Source organism: Loxodonta africana, chromosome 3, assembly GCF_030014295.1.
Source record: "Loxodonta africana isolate mLoxAfr1 chromosome 3, mLoxAfr1.hap2, whole genome shotgun sequence".
Classification (NCBI taxonomy): domain Eukaryota; kingdom Metazoa; phylum Chordata; class Mammalia; order Proboscidea; family Elephantidae; genus Loxodonta; species Loxodonta africana.
The window spans coordinates 148,553,172-148,569,905 of record NC_087344.1 but is presented as its reverse complement, the minus strand read 5'-3'; the positions used below and the strand labels follow the sequence as shown (position 1 = coordinate 148,569,905).

At 40.3% G+C, this 16,734-nt stretch overlaps 1 protein-coding gene across 8 annotated transcripts in view; it reads left to right on the top strand.

Annotated features, from left to right (window-relative positions):
• LRRC8B (leucine rich repeat containing 8 VRAC subunit B) overlaps nucleotides 1–16,734 on the top strand; it is an 89,480-nt gene that overhangs the window by 42,139 nt on the left and 30,607 nt on the right. For 6 of the 8 annotated variants that reach the window (XM_023558438.2, XM_064282335.1, XM_003418439.4 and 3 more), the window contains exon 2: nucleotides 9,285–9,339. The exons of 1 other annotated variant lie outside the window; for it this stretch is intronic. The gene's annotated coding sequence lies outside the window, so the exon portion shown is untranslated. Of the gene's footprint in view, nucleotides 1–9,284; nucleotides 9,340–15,655; nucleotides 15,700–16,734 lie in introns of all 8 variants that reach the window. One more of the 8 variants, XM_064282336.1, reaches the window with a different exon arrangement.

Genomic DNA, 16,734 nt, shown 5'->3' with positions numbered 1-16,734 from the left:
TTTTTTCTTTTTAAGTGCAAGCAGCCAATAAGTCTGTGTGCTGTCACTAAAGCAGAGGCTTGTAATTGTTCTCCATTAGCCACGCCCCAACACACACGTCATCTGTCCCCTTCTCCCTTTCTCTCCTCTCCCGCCCCATCCTCCCTCTCCAGCCCCATTTCACATGCCCTGTTATTCTGTCCTTGATGCCTTCTGGTAAACTGATCTCTTGATAAAAGCAGATTAACAAGAGGATCGGTTACTTTCCAGATCCATCTAAAGCCTTTGGGAAATGTCATAAATCTATAGGTGTTTCAGTATTATTTGAGAAAAGAATGATCTCACATGTGTGCTTTCCTCTCTGGTCACTAGTAGATTTTTTTTTTTTAATGCCTTAGGTTCACGTATAGCAATTTATCTAGTGTAAAAGAAGACCCAAGGCTTTTCTGGACAAGAGATCGCAGTCATCTCTCCCAAACCCTTCTAATGCAAGGTGACAAGCAAAACTGATAATTAAATATTTAGTATTTATTACAGTAATCAGTGAATTATGGACAAAGCAAATTTGACCCAGTGACATTCTATTTAGTATGTTTTCTAGTACATTGGGGCCCACTGGATGTTGAATCTGTGTAATCCATTTATGCTCATTTGAAAGCAGTCAGCAGTTTTCCTATTTTACATGATTATAGGTTTTGAAACATGGCCATTTGTTTGGGTGATACTGATCATCTCTGACTTGCCTGGAGCATGAATCTTAACTGAGAGGTAGTATATCAAAAAGTGGGGATTTTCCTGCACACGTTAAGCTTATAAAGATGTTTCATCACCCTGTGTTGTTTTGATTTCATAACACTTTGTCTTCCCTGTGGGCTGTATATTAAGTGATTGAATGAGTTATATTTCACAACCCTTTCTAGTAACTGGAATCATGTGATATATTGTAAAATCCCACATGCAAATCACTAATTTAGGTGGAAAACCAAACCCCCTAATATCAAATCTGGTTCCTGTTTACAGGATCATGCTTTAAAGCCAACCTTTAAAGGATTTATTTCAGATAACACCGCTGCTCTGTTAATAAATTACCATTCTGGGGAGCTTACTTAGTACCTGCTGCTATGCTATATGCTAAGTGTTTGATTTCCAGTTACTTTATTTAATTCTTAAAACAACTCTACAGGTCAAAACCATTATTAATACCCTTATTTTAGAGATAAGAGAATTGATGCTTAGATGGTTTATCAAAGATCAAGCCAGGTGGTAAGCGACAATGTCAGAACCGGATCTTAGCCTTTCTTCTGCACACCCTTCCCTGTCTCTCAAACCCCACTGCCATCAAGTTGATTCCAACTCATACCGACCCTGTAGGACAGAGTAGAACTGCCCCATGTGGTTTCCAAGGCAGTAAATCTTTACAGAAGCAGACTGCCACATCTTTCTCCCATGGAGCGTCTGGTGGGTTTGAACTGCTGAACTTTCAGCACATGTTCATCTGGTTTTTAGGATAAAAAGTGGGCCTAACACAGTAATTAACTTACAGAACTCATGTGGAAATCCTTTACTAAATGATTCAGAAAGAATGTCATATTTTGGTGATATGGTATTTATTTTAACCACATTTTAATAGGCATGCCAAGAAGAACAGCCATGTAAAACATTATCATTTCAATGCACATTAAACTTAGGTTATTCATTTTGTCGTTAAATTGGCGGGTAAATGTTTCTCTGTAAGAGGTTGTGCAACTGGAGTACCTCCTGGCCCTGACTGTCAGGTCAACCATAATTACTTAATAGGCCAGCAGGATAGAGGAAGCCCTTGTTGATTGTTTCTCTAGATGGAATACTAAGTAATAAGTTAGAAAAACTATGTAGATCTCATTTTTAAATTGTCTCTTAGTGTCTCTAGGTGGCTGTAGATTTTAGAAATGAGATGTCATATTCTATATTAAACTCCTTTTTATATAGCTCATTGAAGAGGCGGTGTAGCAGATGGCTCTTAGTCAGACTTGGTGTGAATTCTGGATTTGCTTTGTGAGCTTGGACAAGTTTGTTAGTTTCTCTGGTCATTAGCTTTCTCACCTTTAAAGTTGAGATAAGAATACCTACCTCACTAAGCACACAGTAAATATTAGCCTTCCCCTTTCATCTCCCGCCACCCTTCCTTTCAACAAATAATTATCGAGGATCTGTTATATGTCGAGTACTGTCTTACATACTGAATTTTTCTAAGGGCTTAAAGGTAAGTGAGGCAGGAGGGCATCTAGCCAGGTATTTGTAGTGCAGTTTTTAATAGAAGTATGATGGAGCTACCACGCACCCCCTAGATGCTGAAGAAGCATAAGAAGTAGAGTACCTAATTTCTTTGGAGGGCAAGGGGGAATAGCAGTGTTCATTTTAGACATCCTTTGTGTTTAAAAGTCATTTAATGCTTGGTGAACGTGGGGAAATCTTTGCATTGTATTGTCAGAAATTAGCTGAATTGTTGGTGGTTGAGTGGCAGCATTCTCACCTCCTGTTAGGGAGACCCTGATCGATTCCTGGCCAACATGCCTCATGTACAACTGCCACCCATCTGTCACTGGAGATTTGTGTGTTGGTATGGTGCTGAACAGGTTTCAGGGAAGCTCCTAGACTAAGATGGACCATGAAGAAAGGCCTGGCAGCCTACTCCTGAAAATTAACCAATGAAAATCCTGTATATAGATCGCAGTGGTCTACTCTGCAACTGATCATGGAGATGGGACAGGACCAGGCAGCATTTCCGCCCACTGTGCATGGGGTCACCATGAGTTGGGACCAACTTTACAGCCCCGAACAGCAACAGCAAACACAAGTCTGATGTGGCAATGCAAGGCAGGTTGATTTTTGTCAGTAGGTGAAGAGCATGTTACAGCTGATGTAGCATTCTTTACAGCAATCACTATCAGAAGTTATTGATTTTATGAGACAAAAGCTAACCTAGGATGGCCCATATTACCAGCATGACCTTAGCTCACCAAGTTCTAAAATCACAATGTTTTAAAGTACTTAACATGTGGCAGGCCCTGGGAGACAAGAATGGTCCTCGCCCTCCCAAAGCTCATGGTCTTGGAGGAGGGGAGACAGGACAACAAGCAGGCACGGAACAGCATGCTATGGAACATCCTTGTTTGGGGGATAACTTGATACTTCTACTGGTCCTGGTATTATTCTTATTGCATTATATGAAGGTTAACTTCTGCAAAAGAATAATTGTGCAGTCATAATTTGATAAGATTTAAGGTCATTCTGTGTGGCCTCTATCCAGTGGTCCATCGCTGATTCAGAATGACTCACAGTTCTTATAATGCAGCCAGTCATGCTGAAATTGACAGCAATTCTCCATTCAGATTTGTGAGATGCCATGTTTGGTGGGTAAGCTGGCAAATATGAATTTTCCTCCTATCTTAGTGAAGGGTGAACATTTAGCCTCTGAATCTCTGCATCTGCCATGGGGTGGTGGAAACGCTGATTGCCCAAGGCTCTGTTGGCACCACTTGCTTTGCCACTCGTCTAGACCCATCTCGTATGTGCACTGACTGTGTTCACAGAGCTCTCTGAGAGCCAGGCCTCCTCTTGGATACCCTTGGTTACTAACTGAGTGGTTCATCTTGATCCGGTGTCATTTATTTGCACAGTAGTTATTTACTAAATATTTATGGTGCAGAGAAGAGCAAGACAGAGCTGTGGGCACACGACAAAAAAAAAAAAAAAAAAAACCTGTTGCCATCGAGGCGATTCCAACTCATGGCGACGACCTGTGTGTCAGAGTAGAACTGCTCCATAAGGTTTTCTTGGCTGTAATCTTTACGTAAACAGATCGCCAGCCCTTTCTTCCATGGAGCCTGCTGGGTGGATTTGAACTGCCAACCTTTAGGTTAGCAGCCAATTGCAAACCACTTGCATACCCAGTGACCTTGTAGGAACTCTGTTACTCTGGATAGGCTAAAGATTTAATGCCTCTTCAGACTGTCATTTTTAAGAGGAGAGGCTAAAGCACTGTATGAAAAAAGTGTAAGAAAAGAGGCCCCAAGTGTGCTAACCAAAAGGTTGGAGTTTCAAGTCTACCCAGAGGTACCTCGGCAGAAAGGCCTGATGATCTACTTCTAAAAAAATTAGCCATTGAAAACCCTATGGAGCACAGTTCTCCTCAGACACACATGGGGTTGCCATGAGTCGGAATTGACTACAACAACTGGTTTTTAGTTCCCCCTTTTGCCAGTTGATCTCAACTGACCAAAAGGAAAATAGCAGTCAGACTCTTTTACCTTTTCCTTCCCACCACATTCAGTACCTTCCCTGAGACAAGTTCTGGTAAATACTGTTTTTTGTTAATCTAGTTAAATTTCCAGACACGGTTCATACCCATTTGATGATTTGCTACATGGCTGCTACCATAACAGCCAGGCCCTTAATCTAGCTCTGGGAAGTGACACTGTGATAGATCTTGGGGATAAAGATAAAAAAGATACTACCCCAGCCCTCAAGGAACTCAAGGCAATAGCTTGACATGTACAATAAAACAGTATAAAGGAAACATTGGTAAAAATGTTCTAGGAATACAGATGAGGGAGCAGTGAATTCAGTCTGTGGCAGTCAGAGGAGGCTAACATGAGTGATTCCATCTCATCTGGGGTGGGACAGATGATAAAGTGAGGTTTCCCTGTATTCATAGTTGTTGTTTTTGGGGGGTGGTATTCATAGCTTTGGTGAAATCCAAAACCAAAACACCCAGTGCGATGGAGTCAATTCTGACCCGTAGCGACCCTATAGGGCAGCGTAGAAGCCCACTGGGTTTCCAGAGCTGTAAATCTTTATGGAAGCAGATTGCCACATCTTTCTCCCTTGGAGCCACTGGTGAGTTTGGACCACCAGCTTCTCATTTAGCAGCCAAGGGCTAACCACTGCACCAGCAGGGCTTCTCTTTGGTGAAATAACCCATTGCTGTGGAGTCGATTCCGGCTCCTAGCGACCCTATAGGACAGGGTAGAACTGCCCCATAGGGTTTCCAGGGAGCACCTGGGGGTTCAAACTGCTGACTTTTTGGTTAGCAGCCATAGCTCTTTAACCACTATGCCACTAGGGTTTCCTTTGAGGAAATAGGAAACTTTAAGTAACCTAAAGCTGTGGAATCGCACAAGGTGGGAAGGAGTATGATACTGCGTTGATTCTTGTCATACCTGATCTGCAAAATGGTCAGATGACTATGCATTTAACATCAGTTCTTCTGACCAGAGCTCCTTGACTTAATGCTAAATCGTTCCTCTAAGATTTTATTTGTCACTTAAAAGACAGATTCAACCAAATGGAAAACCATTCTGATTCCAAAATGTTACAGTAGCTCTTTGCTTTACTACAAAGGAGTTTGTTTTGCCAGTCTTCACAATCTCCACTGACCAGAAGGAAATAAGAGCACCCAGACTTCTCAGCTTTCAAAGTGAAAGCCCTGGGGCACTTTGTTTTTCTGCCAGAAAGCTGAGTGCCCCCTATTGTTCCTTAATCCTCAGTCACTTGGGAGTCTTTCCTTATATGGCCACCATTAGGAACCTTCTGAAAAGAGCTCTTTGAGAAAGAAGAGCATTCTTAAATGCTTGTCATCTTCAAATTTTCTAGAATGATTTTTTTTTAGATCATCCTGGGAATTGACTTTGTTTTTTCACCTAAGCATAAGTCTTTATTTTCTACATTGTATCTTTTTTCTCCCCCTCCCTATGGAGTTGAGTTTTTAAGTTAAAATATATACATCTTGCATCTTGACTCTGGGGAGAGAAAAATGTTTTTGGGGGGTAGGGAAAACTAGTTTTGTCACATTCATTAGCATAGCAAGCAGAACCCATTGAAGCCACCGCCTGTCACAGCAGCTGGGTCTGTCAGAGTTTCTGTGACAGTCAGCATCCTTTTTTATCCTGCCTGATATGGTCTATTTATTCTATTTTGAGAATCATCGTCATTTAGTATTTTCACATTTCATTCTTCCAACTTGGTGCTTTTGTGTGCTGCTGGGGAGGAAGAAAAGCCATAACTTTGTTATAGTTTCTAAAATTAGTTCAAATGGTTTGGTTTTAGTCTGGATGGAGAAACTGAGCTACATATTGTTGTTCCTTTTGTTTGACAGCAGTGGCTTTACCCTGAGATGACAGGTTGTCATTATGAGAAAGCTTTCATTAAGTTCTACATTTATATCTTCTCAGCAAACTGTTCCTGTGGTTTCAGTAAATGTTAAATAGAAAAGACACATGAAACTGGCTAATAAAGCATGTTGGAAAAACATTCAACTCAACTCAATCAAAGAAATGCAAAATAAAGCAACAATAAGATCATTTTTCATGTATGGAATTAGCAAAGTTTTTTTTTTTAATGCTGATTCCAAAATCTGGTGAGGGTGCTATTTATGTATTGTTTATAGAAAATAAAATTAATATAATCTTTTTGAGAAATAATTTGATGTTATATGTATCAGGGATCTTAACAATGTTCATGCTCTTGACCCAGTACTCTCACTTTTGAAAGCCTGTGCAAAGGAAAGATATGAACAGAGTACAGAGATGTTTACAGTGTTGTTTGTAATAAAAAGTTAAACTCTGAGATTCAGTAGGGAAAGGATTTCATAAACTATGATATATCCACTTCTGAGCTGTTATACTTCCATTACAAATGCTATTTAGAGAAAAATGTTATAATAACTTCAAGAAAATCCAATGATGTAAGAGGGAAAAGTACACGATTCTGCCATTGAGTTTTATAATGGCATAATTGTGTAAAACAAGCAAGCCAGCAACAAAAAAAAAACCAGAAGGAGAAAAGTATTCCAAATATTAAGTCTCCCCTCCACCATCTTCCCCGCCTTTTTTAAAATTTTTATTGTGCTTTAAGTGAAAGTTTACAAACCAACTCAGCCTCTCATACAAAAACCTATATATGCCTTGCTATATACTCCTAGTTTTTTTTTTTTTTTTTTTATATACTCCTAGTTGCTGTCCCTCCAATGAGACAGCACACTCCCTCCCTCCACTCCCTAGTTTCCTGTCCATTCGACCAGCTTCTGACCCCCTCCGCCCTCTCATCTCTTCTCCAGACAGGAGCTGCCCACATAGTCTCATGCGTCTACTTTATCCAAGAAGTTCACTCTTCACCAGTATCACCTTCTACCCCATAGTCCAGTCCAATCCCTGTCTGAAGAGCTAGCTTTGGGAATGGTTCCTGTCTTGGGGTAACAGGAGGTCTGGGGACCATGACCTCTGGGGTCCTTCTAGTCTCAGACCATTAAGTCTGGTGTTTTTATGAGAATTTGAGGTCTGCATCCCACTGCTCTCCTGCTCCCTCAAGGGTTCTCTTTTGTATTCCCTGTCAGGGCAGTCATCGATTGTAGCTGGGCACCATCTAGTTCTTCTGGCCTCAGGCTGATGTAGTCTCTGGTTTATGTGGCCTTTCAGTCTCTTGGACTCATAATTACCTTGTGTCTTTGGTGCTCTTCATTTTCCTTTGCTCCAGGTGGGTTGAGACCCATTGATGCGTCTTAGATGGCCACTTGCTAGCATTTAAGACCCCAGATGCCACTCTCCAAAGTGGGATGCAGAATATTTTCTTAATAGATCTTATGATGCCAGTTGACTTAGATGTCCCCTGAAACCATGGTCCCCAAACTCCCACCCCTGCTACTCTGGTCTTCAAAGCGTTCAGTTTATTCAGGCAACTTCTTTGCTTTTGGTTTAACCCAGTTGTGTTGACCTCTCCTGTATTGTGTGTTGTCTTTCCCTTCACCTGAAATAGTTCTCATCTAGTATCTAATTAGTGAAAACCCCTTTCCCTCTCTCCGTCCCCTCTCTTGTAACCGTCAAAGAATATTTTCTTCTCTGTTTAAACTATTTCTTGAGCTTTTATAGTAGTGGTCTCATACAGTATTTGTCCTTTTGCAACTGACTTATTACACTCAGCATAATGCCTTCCAGATTCCTCCACATTATGAAATGTTTCATGGATTCATCATTGTTCTTTATTGATGCGTAGTATTCCATTGTGTGAATACACCATAATTTATTTATCCATTCATCCGTTGATAGGCACCTTGGTTGCTTCCATCTTTTTCGTATTGTAAACAGTGCTGCAGTGAACATAGGTGTGCACATATCTGTTCATGTAAAGGCTCTTATTTCTCTAGGATATATTCCAAGGAGTGGGATTCCCGGATTGTATGGTACTTCTATATCTAGCTTTTTAAGGAAGCGCCAAATCGATTTCCAAAGTGGTTGTACCATTTTACATTCCCATCAGCAGTGTATAAGTGTTGCAGTCTCTCCACAACCTCTCCAACATTTATTATTTTGTGTTTTTTGGATTAATGCCAGCCTTGTTGGAGTGAGATGGAATCTCATTGTAGTTTTGATCTGCTTTTCTCTAATGGCTAATGATCGTGAGCATTTCCTCATGTACCTGTTAGCTGCCTGAATGTCTTCTTTAGTGAAGTGCCTTTTTATATCCTTTGCCCATTTTTTAATTGGGTTATTTGTCTTTTTGTAGTTGATTTTTTGCAGTATCATGTAGATTTTAGAAATCAGACGTTGATCGGAAATGTCATAGCTAAAAACTTTTTCCCAGTCTGCAGGTAATCTGCTTACTCTTGTGGTGAAGTCTTTGGATGAGCATAGGTGTTTGATTTTTAGGAGCTCCCAGTTATCTAGTTTTTCTTCTGTGTTGTTTGTAATGTTTTGTATACTGTTTAATATTTATGCCATGTATTAGGCCTCCTAGCATTGTCCTCATTTTTTTTTCCATGATCTTTATCGTTTTAGATTTTATATTTAGGTCTTTGATCCATTTTGAGTTCATTTTAAAATGTGCATGGAGTGAGGTATGGGTCTTGTTTCATTTTTTTGCAGATATCCAATTATGCTAGCACCATTTGTTAAACAGTCTGTCTTTTCCCCATTTAACTGACTTTGGGCCTTTGTCAAATAGTCTGTATTTTTTATAAGAACCATAGATGATTCCTCCTGTGGGTTTTTCTGTCTTTTATTTGTAAAATGGGTGGAACTTTAGGATTAAATTTTAACTTGGGACAGCGATTTGCTTCTCTCTCTGGGTATTAGTTAACAGCTTTCGTGAGAGGGCAGAAGATCTCTTTAACAGCTTTCACTTATTATTATTTTTTTAAAGCTTATTTGTTGTATATTTCCTAAAGGCATTATAGATGTTGGATATTTTAGAGCCATGTAAGTGAATAAATTGTCTTTCAACCCTGGATAAATTGAGTAAAATATAACAATGTGTTTATGGTTTCTTTTTAGGAATTTTTCAAAAAGAAAGTAATTGCAGAGTTTCCAGTTGACCAACATTCATAGGGTAAGATTAACATTCTGAATTGCAAACACATGGTAAAGATAATTACAATTAGGTTGGTAGCTTGGGGCAAATAAGTACTGAGTAGAACGAGAAGAGATTTCTGTTCTTACAGACCTTTTGAGTAAGGTCCCTTTGATGTTTTTAAACCATTTTATAAACAGAAAATTGAACCTGATACACTTTGGTACAATGTCATCTTCCTGTCCTTTATGAGTTTCTTGAGTAGGAAGCATATATGGGTGTATATTTGATATTTGTCATTTATTTAAAGTTCTAAGAAATATAATATCTATGAGGAACTTAAACTTCATGTCAATATTTATCCTCATTTTTATTTAAGTTAGCATTTGTAATCTCACTTTTGAAAGCCTGTGTAAAGGAAATATATGAACAGAGTACAGAGATATTTATGGTATTGTTTGTAATTAAAAGGTAATATAAGATTCAGTAGGGGAATGATTTCGTGAACTATGGCATATCCACTTAATGAGCTATTTTTTATACTTCCAGTACAAAGGGTGTTTAGAGAAACTTTATGATAACATCAAGAAAATCCAATCATATGAGGCAAAATACCTTTCCATAAGTAAACCATGGCCATGCTTTCCTTAAACAGGCAAATCAGAGAAATAAGCAAGCCCTTAGAGCCCTGGTGGTACAGTGTTTAAAGCAGTCAGCTGCCAACCAAAAGGTCAGCGGTTCAAACCCACTAGTTGCTCTTTGTGAGAAACATGTGGCAGTCAGCTTCCATAAAGATTTACAGGCTTAGGAACCCTATGGGGCAGTTCTACTCTGTCCTCCAGGATCGCTGACTTGGTTTCACCCCAACAAACAGTAGCTTTATGCTCTGTTGGTGCCTGCAAATCATTCTTCTTTCATAGTTATTCTTTATAAGATTAATCTTAAATTAACTGTGTGGCAGAGTTTTTGACTTTGACATTGTCCGTGATGAACTTGTGCACTGTATTAAATAGCAGGACTCTCTTGTTTTGTTAGTGCAGCATGTGTCGTAAATGTGTGTCTTCCAGCTCTGAGAGTCTGGGTGAAGCAGGATGAGGACAGTGGATCTGTAACCTACAGCATTCTGAACACCCTTCGCTTTATAGATGGTGAAGGTCCTTTGACTTCTTGGGTTTATCCGCATTCCCCTGCTGATTCACTGAGTTGACTGTAAACTTCTAAAAGCTGTTTTCAGATCTTGCCACCCTTCTCCTTATGGTTGTCTATCACTCAAGTGATTATTCTCAGTGGTTATCCATCACTCAAGGACTGTTATCGAAACTCTTTGCCTTGGCTGCATGCTGTCACTCTTCTACTGTCCCCAGACTTATGACATTCCAGCCAGAGCACTTTCTTGTCTGATCGTCATACATGCAGAGCTTATAGTTCTTTCTGCCTGGAATGACCTTTCCCAACATCTTCACATGGCTGCTTCTATTTAGATCTTCATTCTAATGGTGTTACCTCAAAAGAGATCTCTGTCCATCCAATCAAAAGCAGCTGTGTATTCTTTATAGCATTTCTGATCTTACCGTGTTTGTATATTTGATTATTGTCTCTCTTCCCACCCTACAGAGTAAGCTTCATGAGAGCAGGGATCTTGTCTGTCACACACCTATAGTACCCTAACACTCTGAACTCCACTTAGCATGTAGTAGGCATTCTAAATATTTGTTGCGTGAAGGACTAAAATCCGGACCTCTCTAATAAATGCTACCATTCAGCAGTGTTCTCACCAATGCTGTTTGGGCATTTTGTTTACTTAGAACCAAATGTAGGACTTACAGGTTTGGCCCATCATCCCACTCACTTTGGCAATGGAATGACAGTACTAGATAGTGATGCCAGCTTTCAAGTACACATCTTCTTTCCACAATAAGATTGTAAATCCCTTGAAAGGAGCGACAATGGAGTTCTGTTGGCTCAGTGGTCAAGAGCTTTTGGTCGGCAGTTCAAATGTACCAGCCACTCCTTGGAAACCCTGTGGGGCAGTTCTCATCTGTCCTATAGGGTCACTATGAGTTGGAATCGACTCGATGGCAACGAGTTTGCTTTTGGTTTTAGTCTTGTGCTAGGCGCATTCCATGATTGAGTGGATACCAATGTTAGTTTTTTAGAGTAAGAATTAAGTCTAGTGGGTTAATCTCTATTTAAATATATCTAGATTGCACTTGGTTGCCTGTCTCAGAGTTAAATCTCTCTCATTTTGATTTGTACTAAATATATATATGTTGTTGTTGTGTGCCATTGAGTAAATTCTGACTCATAGCAACCCTGTATGAGAGAGTACAACTGCCCCAAAAGGTTTCCTAGGGAGCAGATCGGCAGATCTTTTCTCCCGATTAGCCACTGATAGGTTTGAACTACTGACCTTCTGCTTAGCAGCCTAGCACTTAACCATTGTACCACCAGGGATCCTAAAGATATATATATGTTTAAAGTGTTCTGGACTACATTTAAGTCTTCACACCCCAAAACCCTGTTTTATTTTTAGGCTAGGTGCTCAGAATCAATGCTGCCAACCTCCCAGTTATTTTAAAATTAGGAGACTTGGCCATAGGGCGTATGTGCTACAGGCAGTCCCTGGGTTACAAATGAGATCCATTCCTAACTGCGTATTTAAGTCTTTACGTCGAATTTGTAAGTAAGTCAGAACAGATGCACATGGTTCTTATTTAGCCTTACTTCAGTGCAAGGAAAGGCTTGAAGCCTGTGGTTTAAAAGCTGCAGTGCAGCAAGTGAAGGTGATTGTGATAAAGAATTTGTTGCCAGTAGGGGTTGGAGCCCTGGAGGGCTCAGTGGTTAAGACTTCAGCTGCTAACCGAAAGGTTGGCTGCTAACCAAAATGTCGGCAGTTAGAATCCACCAGCCACTCCTTGGAAACTCTACGGGGCAGTTCTACTCTGTCCTATAGGGTCCCTATGGGTTGGAATTGACTCAGCAGCAGTAGGTTAGGGGTTGGCTTAGCCATTTCAAAATGAGGGCAAATTTACATAACATTAAAGGGCAAGCGCGAGCGAGGTGTTGGTAAGTTGGGATGTTCATAAGCCAGGGACTGCCTGTACTACCGTATGACCATAGAGAAGCCACTGAAAGTCCTCGGAGCTTTAGTTTCCTAATTTGTAAAATAAAGAGTTGGACTCTGATCCCTAATGTTCCTTCTAGCTTTAATTAGTTGAGATGATTCTGCTCTTGAGAGAGGTAGGTCACCTGTGAAAGAAGTAGGAAGAGTAAATGGAAAGAAGGGAACAGTGGTGGTTCAGTGGTAGAATTTTTGCCTTCTGCGTGTGAGACCTGGCCTTGATGCCCAGCCGACGCACCTCAGGCACAGCCACCACTTCTCTGTCACTGAAAGCTTGTGTGTTGCTATGATGTTGAACCGGTTTCAGTGGAGCTTCCAGACTAAGATGGGCTAGGAAGAAAGGCCTGGCAACCTACTTCCAAATATCAGCCAGCGAAAACTCTATAGATCACAATGGTCCAGTGTGCAACTGATGATGGAGATGGCACAGGATCAGGCAGCTTTTCATTCTGTTCTGTGTGGGGCCGTCATGAGTTTTGGGGGCTAACTCAATGGAAGCCAACAGTGACAACAACAAGTGGAATTATAATCTCTACCATCAGCCTGTCATTTGAGGGGAGAGCATGTATGATTCACAGGAGACTGCACAGGATTTGGTCCTACTTTATGCCTTGCCTCCTGGGCAAGTCAGGAAACTATTTTCATCAACAATGAAAGATGGTAGACAAGGGTTTGAGGTTGCCTCTGCGACTACCTTCTGTCTAAGAATTATCCAGTCACTGGTGCTTATGCTCCAGTGTCAATAGCACACTAATGTAGCTGCAACTACTTTCATTTTAAATATATTCTAGACAATTTGGTAACTTACTAAAAGCATCAAAGAATTGAGAGCCCTTTTCCTGAAACAAAAATTACCATCTAAATTAAATACATGATGTATTCCAAAACTTCCAGAAACAAGGAAAAGTGAAGCAGTGTTCCTTAAAGTTCAGAACAGCTCAGATTAAATTAGGATTTGTAGAGTTGTTTCCATGGTATTAAATGTAATATTCAGTAAGTTTCTCTTAGGGCCTCCAATGGTTAGGATAATTTTCCTAATATTTAGAACACTATTTATGATTGTTTCACAGGCTTATTACCATTCTACATCTTTGAGAAAGAAGCTGCAGAATGGTAGTTATACGTCTCTATTCTCCTTTAGTTTCTCTGTATTATTTGACCATGTCAGACTCTTTCCTTAAAATTCTTTGGTTTCTGTGCCCAGAAATACCCTGCTTCTCTATCCCCCTGAACTCCTCCTTGCCTGATAATCCTACCTCATTTGATATGCAAGTAGTCCCCAATATACGAGAGTGTCCATTCCAACGACTGCATCGTAAGTTGGTTCTGACGTAAGTCGAATACCTCATTTTTGTTTTTTTAGTTTTCATTATTCCCATAGTCTGCTATCTGGCAGTGTTTTGAACAGTAAATCATAACATTGAATATCTGAGAATGATAACATCAGCAAATTATGCACTGCAACATTGTATGTAGTACATATTACTAACGATAAGATATTAAAAAAAAAAAGCAAAAAAAGAGACAGTCATAAATGTGGTTCATAGTAACTCGAATATGTTCTAAGCCAGGACTACCTGTATTACCTAGGGGAGAGAGATTCTGTTCTTCACTCACTAAATTCTTTTTTTAAAAAATTAATTAATTTTTGTGGCACTATGTACTGCTTGGAAACCCTGGTGGCATAGTGGTTAAGTGCTACGGCTGCTAACAAGGGGTCGGCAGTTCGCATCCACCAGGCGCTCCTTGGAAACTCTATGGGGCGGTTCTACTCTGACCTATACAGTCGCTATGAGTCGGAATCGACTTAACGGTAATAGGTTTGGGTGTTTTTTTTTTTTTTTGTATCTACTGCTTATAGTCCTGGTGGCACAGCAGTTAAGAGATTGGCTGCTAACCAAAAAGTCAGCAGTTAAAATCCACGAGCTGCTCCTTGGAAACCCTATGGAGCAGTTCTGTTCTGTCTTACAGGGTCGCTGTGAGTCGGAATCAACTCAAAGACAACAGGTTATCTACCACTTCAATGCTCATATCTTCCTATGAGGGATTAAAGATAGCTGCAAGTACTTTGCAAACTCCTCCCATGAAGTGATAGAGTCTGATTTCTCTCCCTTTGTATCTGGGCTGGCCTTATTACTTTTTTTGACCAATAGAATGTGTCAGAAATGGTGTTGCCTTAGTCATCTAGTGCTGCCATAACAGAAATACCACAAGTGGATGGCTTTAGCAAAGAGAAATGTATTTTCTCACGGTCCAGTGGGTTACAAGTCCAAATTCAGGGCATCAGCTCCAGGGGAAGGTTTTCTCTCTCTGTCAGCTCTGGAGGAATGTCCTTGTCCTCAATCTTCCCCTGGTCCAGGAGCCTCTCAGGCTCAGGGACCCTGTGTCCAAAGGATACGCTCTGCTCCTGGAGCTGCTTTCTTGGTGGTATGAGGTCCCCAACTCTCTGCTTGCTTCCCTTTCCTTTTATCTCTTGAGAGATAAAAGGTGGTGCAGGCCACACCCCAGAGAAACCCCCTTTACCTTGGATCAGGGAGGTGATCTGAGTAAGGGTGGTGTGACAATCATACCCTAACCCTCTTAACATAAAATTACAATCACAAAATGGAGGACAACTACACAATACTGGGAATCATGGCCTAACCAAGTTGATACACACATTTTTAGGGGACGTAATTCAATCCACGACAGGTGTGAAGTAATGTCCAAGGCTGGGCTTTAAGAAATTTGGAGCTTCTGCTTTTGCATGCTTGAAATATTCTTTCTTAGAACATAGCCACCTTGCTGTGAGGAAGCCTAAACATCTACATGGAGAAGAGGCAAGGCCCCTGGCCAGTAGCACCAGTTGGGCTTCTAACTAGCAGCCAGCACCAACTGCCAACCATGTGAATGAGGCATTTTGGACCTTCCAGCCACCCCAGCATTCTAGTGATATCGTGTGAAACAGAAGAGGTGCCTGATCATCCCACATAATTATGAGAAATGGCGAATCACTATTTTAGCCGCTAAGTTTTGGGGTGGTTGTTACACAGCAATAAATAACCAAAATAAAAATTGGTACCGAGAAATAAGATGCTGCCATAATAGAAACCTAAAACATATGGCATTAGCTTTGGGACCAGGTGGCAATGGAGGCCTGAAGGGCGGTAAGAAGACTATTAATGGTGACTGGAAGGGCAGTGATGAAATTTCTGTTGGAGGTTGTAAAAAGGCACCCTTGTTTTATATTGACAGAAAAATTGGAAAGACTGTCACCTACAGTAACATGGAAAAAAAAGGTAGGAATTAAATCTAATGAACTTGTGTATATAGCTTAGGACACTTCCCTGCAGAACGTTAGAAATGCCAATTGAATTTATTTTTTTAACCACCTATAATTAAAGTATACAAGAAATGAATTAAAGAAGGAATTATTTAGACTTTAAGCAGAATTTAGAAGAATTATTTCCAATCCAGAACTTTCTAGGTTGGGGAAAAAAATTTTTTTTCTTAATTCCCAGCTCCTCTACCCAGCAGTTGGATGGCTTCAGGTCCAAAGTTCAAATCCAAAGTATTGCCATTAAAACTTGATCTCAGGGTGAAACTCAAATCAAGGGCATAGAGATAAGACCCTGTTACAGATTTCAAATATATTTAAGTCAGTACCTCCTAAACCTTCTCAGCTAGATGGAAGGGCTTCTAAGAATAATAAGGGTGTTGTCTCACAGCATCCTGACTTGCAGTTCAAAGTAGAGAGGCTACTTTGTGGGCATATTCTTGTCAACAAAATTTGTGAGTATAGCTTCTTTCTAATGGAATGAATCACAGTAAGCTTCATAGGAAAACTGCAAAGTTTTTAGTGGATTTTTATTATCTTGACCACACTCTTAGACTAAAAGAAACTGAAATGGTTCAAAATAAAAAGAGCTTTTTGGACTCTGATTCTTAATGTGCAAGAGGTGGACTGAGAAAGCCACTCAGCTGCAAACAGGGGCCATTTTTTTTATGGAAAAGGAAGAATGATTCAGAATGCTGTGCCAAGAATTTACAGGGTAGAGCCAAGATCCAGTGATATCCACTCTCAGAGAACAGAACTTCACCCTAATCAACAAAATTCCCTGACTCCAGAACAAGGAATTGGCAACATGTGCCGAGCTGGATTTCAGAATTTCTATGAGCCAGTGACTGCTATGTGTCTGTTAGCCGCTTTAGTGCCCTCTTTGGGTGAAGTGTCTGTTCATTTCCTTTGCCCATTTTTTAATTGGATTATTTGTCCTTTTGTTGTAGAGGTGTTGGATTTTCCTGTAGGTTTTAGAGATTAGACCTTTGATTTG